The 11,477-nt window shown below is 38.1% G+C and overlaps 1 protein-coding gene across 2 annotated transcripts in view; it reads right to left on the bottom strand.

The window, feature by feature from the left end:
* Positions 1-11,477, bottom strand: part of ZFAND3 (zinc finger AN1-type containing 3) — a 142,386-nt gene that overhangs the window by 5,895 nt on the left and 125,014 nt on the right. The gene's annotated exons all lie outside the window — the stretch shown is intronic.

The raw sequence follows: 11,477 nt of genomic DNA, 5'->3' as shown, positions 1-11,477 counted from the left end.
TAATAATCATCTGATTACTTACTGCATTTTCTTGAGTATTTATTAACATAGTACCAAAGCTCAAGTCATACTAGCTTTGAGTTTGTGGGTTTTTTTCTGTTGTCTCAGAGAGGAAGTGCCCCAAATCACCTAATGTAGGTATGCCCACACAGTAACAAAGCTAATTTTGCAAAAAGAAGAAGCTAATCACCTTCTCTGAAATCTTTTCTACTTTATTTGCAGCTGGCTGTCATTTCTGAAATTCATGCCTATGGTATTGCGGGTTGAGCTCCCAAGCAGGCATTCAGTCAGATCTGTTAAATGTAAGCACCTTGCTTTCTCCTTACTGCCAGCACCCCAAGTTGGCAGTAACTGCAGGAAAGTTCATGGCTCCACTACTATGCCAGTTTTCAGAAGCTTCTCTTCATGAGCTGTTCTGACACTAACCACAGGGAGTGAGCAGGCATTTGACATAGGGACATGTCCTGCCACATCATCTTGCTCTGTAGCTGAAAAGATGAAGGTTACTGTCTCTTTGTCTAAAGCTAGTCAATATTATTCAGTTTTCCAGGGAGCACATGACTCAGAAACACATGTAAATACTTCTTCCTACAGGTGAGGAGGGCATCTTCTAGTCTACAAAGAAAATAAACTTATTTTATTATTTGTCCCTAGCTCTTTATAACAGTAAAGAAACTGCCTCAAATTTCCTGCCTCTAAAGTGAATGTTACATAGCGGTAAGTAGTATTAAGATGATATAGTAGGGGGAAAAGTCACACAGTTACAGGGCTCATGTAGTCCACTGTATATGAAACCAAGTATGATATTGCCTATGCTGCAATATTTTTCCTGCCTGACGATGCAAGGAACATCACTCTGTCTCTAACTGAATGCTTTACATTACTGCTGCTCCTTGAATGCTCAGAAGATATTAAATCCACAAAATGTTGATTTTTGAGATGGAAAAGCATAAAAAAGAGCGAGTAATTGAGAGTGTGTTTGTGCCTAATACACATATATATAAATATGCGTTATGTATTTTAAGCTCCCGGACTATAAAACATCAATTGTGAGAGACAACAGCAGGCTACCTTTATGTTAGCATGATTGTTAAGAAACAGAAAAGGAGAGAGTATCACACATGGAATTATTAAAAAAAAAAAAAAAGGAAAAAAAAAGTGAAGAAAAAATTATTTATCTTTGCTCTGTGTTTTAACAGCACCAGCTGTGAAAAGCCATGTCTATTATCTGTGTCTGGCTTTGAAACCCAGTATTAGTAACAAAGCAAAAAAAAGATAGGTTTTCTTCATTGGTATATGCTATTCAGAAATATGGATGGAAGGATGCAGATTGCATTGATAGATATCTCACCCTTGTGATCATTGCTTCCACTTCAGTCTCAATCTGGATCATACCACAAAATCCAGTATAATAAATATTTTGAGGTGCCAAAAATTCAAGGTCTCTTTGTTAAAAAGAAAACATCCTTGAACTATGGCTTCAATACTGAACAGGCATTTCACTCAGTTCTCTCTTACAGAAAGCATGGAGTGAAGACTTCCCTTATTTCTTGAAACAAAACTTCAAATTACTGAACCAACATCCACTACAGGCACAAGAATACATAAAATACCTGACTAGATGAGCTCAGAAATCAAGTTCTTCATCTTATCTGCAATGGACCATTAAGAACAGATGCAAGAAACCCTGTGGATATGGACTGTGCTGAAGTTGTTTCAGATCACTGTACGTAAAAACTGGTTTTAAATCCTGATGGTTTTACAGATCCTCTCCACATGGTTAACAAGCATATGTATAAATGCTGTTTAATGTTACATAAAAGAGCTCTTGGACATGTGTACAGTGTTCCACACAGCTCCAGCAAGACAATTCTGTAAGTCTAATAAGAAAATAAATATACAACATGATTCATCACTTTCAATTGCCCATCTCCTCACCTTCTACAAAGCTTCCTGCCTTCCGTAGACCAGTATAACTTCATAGTGGTCCTTTCCACTCTGCCACTCCCCATCCCCCATCTTCCCCCCCCCCCCCCAGTACAATCTATTCTGTGCTTTCCCATATCTTCATGTCTTTTTTTGAACACATTTTAGTTCTTAAGGAGCACCTGTTTTAATGTAGGAAAATCTGTAGCATTTGCTGTATTTATTCCAGATTAAACATTTTTTTTTGTTTGTCAGTTATATACTTATGCATTCTTGAACAGCATTTCAGTAACTGTCCACAAAGAATGCCATGTGATTTTCATTTTCCTAGACAATGGAAAAAGTATTTCTGAATTCAGCAACTAAATAATCTAAAACTGTTATTCATGTATCTGCTGATTAGAACTGATAATACCTAATGGAAGAATACCTAAGCACATTTTGAACAATACTAAAATAGTTTTGTATATTGGCTGTTCTTATGGAGGGGGTTTATTCTCTTTGCAATGCAGATCTTCTGCAAGTCTCATTTCCAAAAAGAGACTTCAGATCTTTAGTCCCAAAACTGCTCCAAATGCCAAAGTCACTTTAAAGATTGAAACTTGTATTTTTGTAGGTTTTATTTTAAATTTAAACAACTTGAATACTGCTATATAGTAGTTAATTGAGTAACAGCAGTTCTGATTACTTCAGAATGGGTATAATTCAAGTAAGTTATTCCTGCTATATTCACTCCTTGCTTCTTCACTGGTCTGGAAATCAGAGTGGACATTCTGTGGTCTGCACCTGCACAAGCACTTCATGTTGTATCCAGACCATCAGGTTTTACAACAGTTATATAATTAACTTACATACACTGGGGCAGTAGGCCAATATATTTACTTCTATTTTGTTTCTTAAAGCCGATGCATATTTAGAGGTCAAACTTTTCTCCTGAGAACTCTGCTTTTATGGTTATAAAGCAAGTTAGATAAATGAACTCTTGTGTGTATTTACAGTCAGGTTCGTTATGGGAAGATATCAAATACAGGCTGTCTTCCCTGAAAGATTTTACTGCAGAAATGCTTCTTTTAGCACACTGTATCTAGAAGACAGTAACATTATGCTAGGGGAAAGAGCATGGGAAAAGGGAATCCATCTGCCAGCTAAAGTTAGTTTCCCTAGTCATCAACCAAAAATACACCAGACATCTACTCCAAGCATAGATGATTTCAGTCCAGTAAATATAATAATACATCTCACACCATTGCAATTGTTGTTTTCTGATGTTAGAAGTAAACTGTGAATCACCTACTCCTCAGGCCTGTAATGCAAACTTCTTGAAAATTTCCATTCTGAAGTATCTCAAAACCTCCGAGCTCCTCTAAGCACCCCAGAAACTATTGCACAACTTATCATCAAAAATTCACTTCCATTTTATCACTAGAACATAAAATGGCTAAAGCCATAAAGCACTGTACTATCTCTGCTTTACTTGTACCCATAAAGATGAGTCATTCAGAGGAAGTTTAAGATCACACACAAGCAACTGTGAGGTTGCTTTCATCATTCCTGAGGAATCTATTGAGAAAAGGCAGTTGGAGAAGACAGAAAACAAAATAATCTTCTATTTTCAAGACCAGAAGATACCACAGACCTACAGTTTGCTGTGTGGGGGCGATGATGAAAAAGAACTGCATTTTCCTTATCATTACATTCAAGAGCACTGGATAGATGGGAGTATGGAATGACAATAAGCAAATATTTTAGCTAAAACCTACATTTAATTCTTAACTTTGTCTTAAAATTCTGAAACCAGTAAGCTACTAAAGTACCAATAAAATGGTATATGAAGCATCACAAACAATTCAACTAAATGGCATAATAATCCACAACCCAAAAGCCAAATTGTGATTTTGGAGGATCCCTGTTTTTAAAAAATTTCTTTTTGCTTGTTTGTCAACAGGAATTGGTCCATGTGGTTCCATGACTTTCTGGAACATGTCACAAATGCCCAATATTTGGATTACTGCAAACTACTGATGGGAAAGCACAGTGGCACTGGTGGGACTGCTCCAGTGGATGTCCTTGGGCAGGCATGGAGTCCCAGACTCCTCTGATGTACTGCTGGAGATCATCACAATGTGACTTAAAATATATAATAATGATCCCTGTTACGTGAATTGCACCGTGATAGAAAGGAAGCTCCCTTTTCTCCTACCCTGAGATTCTGGTCCTGATAGACAAGACATTCAGAAAGCTGCTAAAAGATGACAGATTTGTTTGGTTTGTTTGTGAACATGTTCTGAAAAGTGACTTGAAAACTTTCAAAAGTTTCCCTATTTGAAACATCTTGATGTATATTATCTAAAAAGCATTTGCATAACATCCTTCTCTCTAAATTGGAGAGATATCAATTTGATGGATGGACCACTCTGTGGATAAAGAACTGGCTGGATGGCCGCACACAAAGAGTTGTAGTCAATGGCTCGATGTCCTGCTGGAGACTAGTAATGAGTGGTGTCCCTCAGGGATCGGTGTTGGGACCGGTCTTGTTCAACATCTTCATTGCTGACATGGACAGTGGGATTGAGTGCGCCCTCAGCAAGTTTGCTGATGACACCAAGCTGTGTGGTTCGGTTGATACCCTGGAGGGAAGGGATGCCGTCCAGAGAGACCTTGACACACTTGTGAGGTGGGCTGATGCCAACCTTATGAAGTTCAACCATGCCAAGTGCAAGGTCCTGCACCTGGGTCGAAGCAATCCCAGGCACAGCTACAGACTGGGCAAAGAAGAGATTCAGAGCAGCCCTGCAGAGAAGGACTTGGGGGTGTTGGTTGATGAGAAAATGAACATGAGCTGGCAGTGTGCGCTCGCAGCCCAGAAAGCCAACTGTATCCTGGGCTGCATCAAAAGGAGCGTGACCAGCAGGTAGAAGGAGATGATCCTGCCCCTCTACTCTGCTCTTGTGAGACCTCACCTGGAGTATTGTGTGCAGTTCTGGTGTCCTCAACATAAAAAGGACATGGAACTGTTGGAACAAGTCCAGAGGAGGGCCACGAGGATGATCAGGGGACTGGAGCACCTCCCGTATGAAGACAGGCTGAGGAAGTTGGGGCTGTTCAGCCTGGAGAAGAGAAGGCTGCGTGGGGACCTCATAGCAGCCTTCCAGTACCTGAAGGGGGCCTATAGGGATGCTGGGGATGCTTCGTCAGGGACTGTAGTGACAGGACAAGGGGTAACGGGTTAAAACTTAAACGGGAAGTTTAGATTGGATGTAAGGAGGAAATTCTTTCCTGTTAGGGTGGTGAGGCACTGGAATGGGTTGCCCAGGGAGGTTGTGAGTGCTCCATCCCTGGCGGTGTTCAAGGCCAGGTTGGATGAAGCCTTGGGTGGGATGATTTAGTGTGAGGTGTCCCTGCCCATGGCAGGGGGGTTGGAACTAGATGATCTTGAGGTCCTTTCCAACCCTAACTATTCTATGATTCTATGTTGCCACAATTACCCTGATAGTCAACATATTCATACTTTTGTTTTTTTTCAGAATAGTGAGCACTTCTGGACTTTGCCATACAACGAACACATCATATGGCTTATACAGCAGTTTTGTCTACTGAAGAAAACGGAACCTTGCTTATGCAGAGGTACATTTTTGCATTTCTAAAAGCTAAGCCATTCAAATGTCATTGTTGAAATGAAAAGACAAAGCCCTTCATTACCAAGTACCATCAATCATCTTACTTGTTCAAGCTAGACAATTACGTTTTCATTGCATGCATGAACTGCTCCAAAAGTTTAGCTTTATATACTGCAGTGACCTCTCCTGATACATTCAAAGAAGCTCCCATTGGTAGGTAAAAGAAAGTGAAGTCAATATTACCATAAAAAAATCAGAGCTTCTGACACTTTAGAGTCATCTTACCTGCCCACTAGTATTTATCATTTTAATGATACTTATCATTTTAATTCTGGCAAAATTGTCAGGATTTGCAGCTTCTGCCATTTCCAGATTTTTAATTGTATTTGATAAACAATTTGTGTTGGTATAGATCCCCTATACCAAGCCTATTCAAAGTAGCCTTGATAATGACATACACTTGTTCCTGTGCAGAATTTTGTTCTGTGTATTTTGACTTCTTCATGTACTTCACAAGAAATTTTACCTTTCTGACTAATTTGAAATGTTAATCAACAGAGGTTCAAACAGAACTTAACAATACCTTGCAACCTCAAGAGATGAAGGTGCTACAAAAATTCTCCCCCAAAGGTGTACTGCTAAACAAGGTATGTGTGAGTTTATATGCAGATTTCTGTGCAAGAACCGACTTCAACATATCTTTAAAAGGTGAATATATCTACAAAACATCATACAACACAGCACAAGCAGGCAGATTAGGCAGCAGAGAAGATCAGCTCATACCATGATAATGTGCTGCTGCAGCACTGTTCAGAATAATTGGACAACATTCAACAAAATATCCAGTAATCCCCAAAACAACACATGCATCTCCCCCATCCCTTCCAACTGCGAAGATAATGTAATGTCTGGTAAATGATACTAACAACAAAGCTATTTAAAAAGTGTGGGAAGGAAATATTTTTTCAAGACATGATATAGGAAGAAATAAATGTAAAGAGTAGAACAAACAGCTACCAAGATATAACACTTGTATGTTGAGTACCTCAGGAAATACTTGCTCTCTGGATTTCAATGTAATCAATCAGGTTGCTCCCCTGGTATTTTGGATACTGTTCAAAAAGAACATCCAGCAACAGAAGGACTACAGTCCAGCCTAGCAAAACTGCCAGTGCAGCTTACATGCACTGCTATTTTGCAGTACAAATATTCTAGCGTGCTGGTATCTTGCACCAATTCTCCCTCTAGACAGTTCCATTCTTGCATAAACTCTAATTATCTCTTCTCTCTCTGCTGTCGGGAATGCTCTGCATTGGCATTGTCAGCTTTCATAACACAACTCAGGAACATTAAGTTTTACTGACGTTTTCTATAAAACCAAACCAAATCCCAACAAGCTGAACAAGCTTTTGGAAATAAGCAAACTAAACTATTCTCCTGTTTCCCCTTTTCAGCTCTGCAAAATGTCATCAACTTTGATTAAGTGCTAAGTAGTTTGGAATAACTTGGCTAGAAATCTTGTCATTCATTCCCAAGGGAAGAAAAGAGTAAGCCACATTGTGGTGAAGCTTTTCAACCAAATAGATGTATTTATTAAAACTCAGAAAACCCCTGTAGCTAAGATGGTCTTTCTATCATTTCCATTTGAAGAAAAGTGGATGGGGAATGTTAAACTCTAAGTGGTCAAACTTAGAAGTCTCTAAATATTAATGTACAGTATCTTAAAAGTTGCCCTCTCAAGGCATTTCAGTTCTATGTTCCTTCACAAACAGCACAGTTGCAATAGATTCACAAAATGCACAGCAGAAAGAAATGTACTTTTCTTATTTTTCTAGTAATTTGCTATGGTCACTGCAACTTGCCCTTCAATATTTTCTTCTTTATATAGATTGTCTAAACTTACTTAGACTACTAAAACTATCAATAACTGAATCAAAAAGAGGAAAAGAAAAGCAGTGGTATAAGACACATTAAAATGTTTCTTTAAATCTGCTAACCTGTTCCCAGGTCTGGACATGCCAATGGGACTTCCATCCTGCTCTTAAATCAGTCAGAATCTCAGGTTTCATGCTAGGAACACAGCTCTGTGACATCTCTGACTCTACATAAAATTTTATGTCTGAGAGTCAGGATGCTTCAGAGATGCTGTAGATTCATTCAGTAATTCTACTGTAGGGTTTATGCTTAGGAGAAAAGAAGGGAACAACAATATTTTTCTTTCCATTCTCTACTTTGCTGTCTACCACAAACAGTGTAAAGCAGTATGTATGAGCAGGCATTTGAGACAAAAAAGCTATTAGTGAAAAAAAACTGCCCAGGAAATGAATGGAAAAAGTTGCATACAAGATAAAGATGATACCATCTTAATTGTGTAACAGCCACAGAACAGGTGTGGTTAAAAGATTCTGCAAAAATTCTTTAGACTGCAAGGTGAAGACTTTGTATTTCCAAGTTCAGCCACGTATAACCTGTGTTTCAAAGGGTCTTCTGTTTTCTTGAAGATCATAAGCCTGGGAAGCTGCTTTAGGGAGCACAAAAGAGATGTGGTTTTGCACTGTGGAGACTCTGCAAACAAACTATGTTTTATCCCTATTTGTGCTATCCATATTTCACATTCACTCTGCTATTTATCTTATTACTTGCACAGAAAGCTGTCAAACTGTCTTCTCCTACATTAAATGTGACACAAATTTTGAACAGAGAATTTGTATCACTTGAGGGCAGAGCACATACTGATTTTTTAGGGTGTTTTTTTTTTTTTTTAATCAACAATCCTCAAGGAGGTTCTACATAAGACACTATTCTACTCCTTGACTTAGAACTAAGAAGAACTCAAAAGAAACAGTTTCCTCCTGTTTCTTTGAAGACAGTGTATTTGGAATGGGAAAAAATTAAGATATGGCAGTGTCCTAGGTTCAAGTCCTGTTTTTGCTCTAGTAGATACCAACTCCACAAAAGGAGGGAGCCTCTTCAGGAACAGAACTGAGGTTTTCAGGAAATGATTTCTGAATTTCAAGGAGCCTGCATTGAACAAAGTGATACAGACAGCAAAGTTAATTGCTTTGTAATAGCAATAAAAAGAATAATAATAAAATAAAAGTTCTAGAAGCATTCAAAATTTGCTGTGGGCCACGCCTTACTAAATACTGTAGGTCTCAGTCAGGATCATACCACAGTTCTGCCATGTACCACAAAATAAATGGGGTTAAATCTTCTGGTTTGGACCAAATAATTTTCTTGCTCTACAGAACACATGCACATAAGAATTTATCACAACTTCTTCACCCCACTCTGGATCCAGGAGTTGAGGCCAACATCTATCAGAGGCAGTCTAATGCAGCAACCCAGGTGGTACATGATTACCTCCATGGGCACAGCATGCAATCAATACTCACTTTTAAACTGCTTTATACCTCAGAAGTTACTAACCTACACATTTCATATGTAGACTCCCAACTTTATACATTTTCCTCATAAGTTGCAGCCCACAGCAGTCAGGCAAAAGCAGCAGTTGAGACACTACAAGCTGACTTACCAGCTAGCACAACTGGTGAAACACCTGTGGAACTGGGGTATGATCCCAGTTCATCTATGCTTATAGATGTACCTTCATAGAAATTTACATTTTAATGTTACATGCTTTCTCAATATAACTGAAACAAAAGTTAATTTAACAAGAGATTAAAAAAAAAAAAAAACCAAAAAAACCCACAACCAAAAAACACTTAACAAATTTTGCTCCCATCAACTTGCAGCATCAGTAGTGGTGCCAGAGAGTGAACACCAGTGTACAACTAACTTGAGGGAGAGGGAAAGCTAGGTTCAAAGGGAAAAATTTAGACTTTAAGTAGGTGAAAAGTGTTTGCTTTTTTGAATAATCATGTGATCTTGTAATGTTATATTCAGGAGAAATTAATATTACTGCTACACTTGTAAAAGAAATGTTCACTGCCACATTTGCAGGGCTGAGAACATACTGAAACAACACTGCATCTCCCATATTGTTCTTGGTTTCACAAGGTTATATCCCATAGGATGCGAGAGAATGAATCCAAAGGACAGGACATGTTGTAAAAAAGCAGAATTACGCCAAAAATGTAGCGTCCAAGAATAGACACCTAATAAAGCAGAGATAAACCGTAACAGGTAACACTATAAAATTAGGTTCTCCATAGGCTATACCAGCATATAAAGAAGTATTTGTTTCCTACCCAGACATTTAGATTTGAGTAGTGTGAAATCTTAGAAAAAGTCTCTTGAGAAAGGGCAGGTGGATGACAGAGCTTTCCTAACACCAATACAGGGCCTTGTGCAGTGTTTGACGTTTTTAAAAGAACAAGGTATTAATACTTCTAGAATTCTCTCTACAGCAGGGCCACCTGAGCTAATACACTTCTGCCAAAAGCTGAAGATTTAATTAAAAGCCCACATGTACCCAGTAACTTAATTAAAATAGCAAGCAATACTGAGTGATTCAATAATGTATGTGTATCATTTTGTTTAGCCCAATGAAAATGCATGAAAGATAAAGCTACTAATAAAGAACTGGAATGAATAATGAAAGTCTATACCAACATACTGTACGTGTTGTATTAATTCTGTTCTCCTGAATCCTGAATGTATTTTGACTTTGAATCACCACATGCTGAATATTACTCCAAGTCTGCCTTTCAGTATATTTCCTGAATTGTATTATTTATGTCTTGGGTTTAAATAGCTTTCTAGAGGTTGCACTGTATTGATCCACAGTCTGACATCACCTAGGCTTGCCGGTCACATCACTAGAGAGAAGCAGCTCTCTTAAACCTAAATGAAATTTATATCATTATCCCCTATTTATACCTTATGTCCAGGGTCTCTTAGATTACACATTCTGATCCACACAAGCTTTCTATTCCTGTGACCTCCTACAATCTATGTCAAGAATAATTCTTCTTCTAACTAAAGGGAAACAGAGCTCCATTCAGAGCTCTATTTATCCCATATTTATCCCATGAAGGAAAATAAACACTTATACCTACCCTTACATCCTTCCCCTTTAGTTTGTGTGTGAACCAGCTGTAGTTCCTGGAAAAAAAATCCTGATTTTTTGAGGTAAATTTTGACAATTCCTTTACATATCCATTTTGTCCTCCCAATTCTGATGCAGCAATTGGTGTGATATTTTTCCTCTAGTTCTTCCTATGAAGAATTTATATTTTCACCAACAAAATTTACTGGCCATCATTCCATGCTATCTAAGCCTTACTTGATGATCAGTTTACCTAACTTATAATGTTCCTTTGGGATTTGTCAGATTACTATGCCATGGTTTTGGGCCTTCTCTTGTTTACTTCAAATATCAAGCATATTAGTAAAATCAGTACTTACTTGAAAAGCTATTTGTTAACATATGGACAAATGTGTTTGATTCACTTTGATGGGGAATGCAGTATCTAGGCAGTACCTCTCCTTTTGCGAACAAACTGCTCCAGCCCTCTGCCAACCAGCAGGAGCTTTCTAAGCACACAGCCCTGGAGAAGCTGTAACATTTTGACTTCAAATCAAATCCTGTGAGACTGGATAAATAAGAACACTGTAAATAAAGAACTTTGATTAGTAAAGGTAGAGCTTCTTTAACCTTCAAAAATGTTTCCTTGAACATCGGGCAGGTAGGTAGCTATTATCTTCATTTGCTGATAAAAAAAAAAAAAAGACTCAAAGAGCAAATTTCTTCCCTAAAGGTACTGAAAGAGACAGAATTAGAAATAAGATAGTCTCAGCTAGGGCATGCATCTCTTGTGTATGCAAGACAATTAAAAATTGCATCTTCAACTGTTCAACTAATGTGGCTTTCTTACCTCATATTCTTCTTTCTTCTTTAACCACAGTACAGGTACGTATGAAAGAAGAGACCAAATGTAGCACACCAACAAAATGCCTATTTTTTCACTC

The sequence above is a fragment of the Lathamus discolor genome, chromosome 5, assembly GCF_037157495.1.
Source record: "Lathamus discolor isolate bLatDis1 chromosome 5, bLatDis1.hap1, whole genome shotgun sequence".
In the NCBI taxonomy this organism is placed as follows: Eukaryota; Metazoa; Chordata; class Aves; order Psittaciformes; family Psittacidae; genus Lathamus; species Lathamus discolor.
Note: the sequence above shows the minus strand (reverse complement) of the source record. Positions and strands in the feature narration are given on the sequence as shown.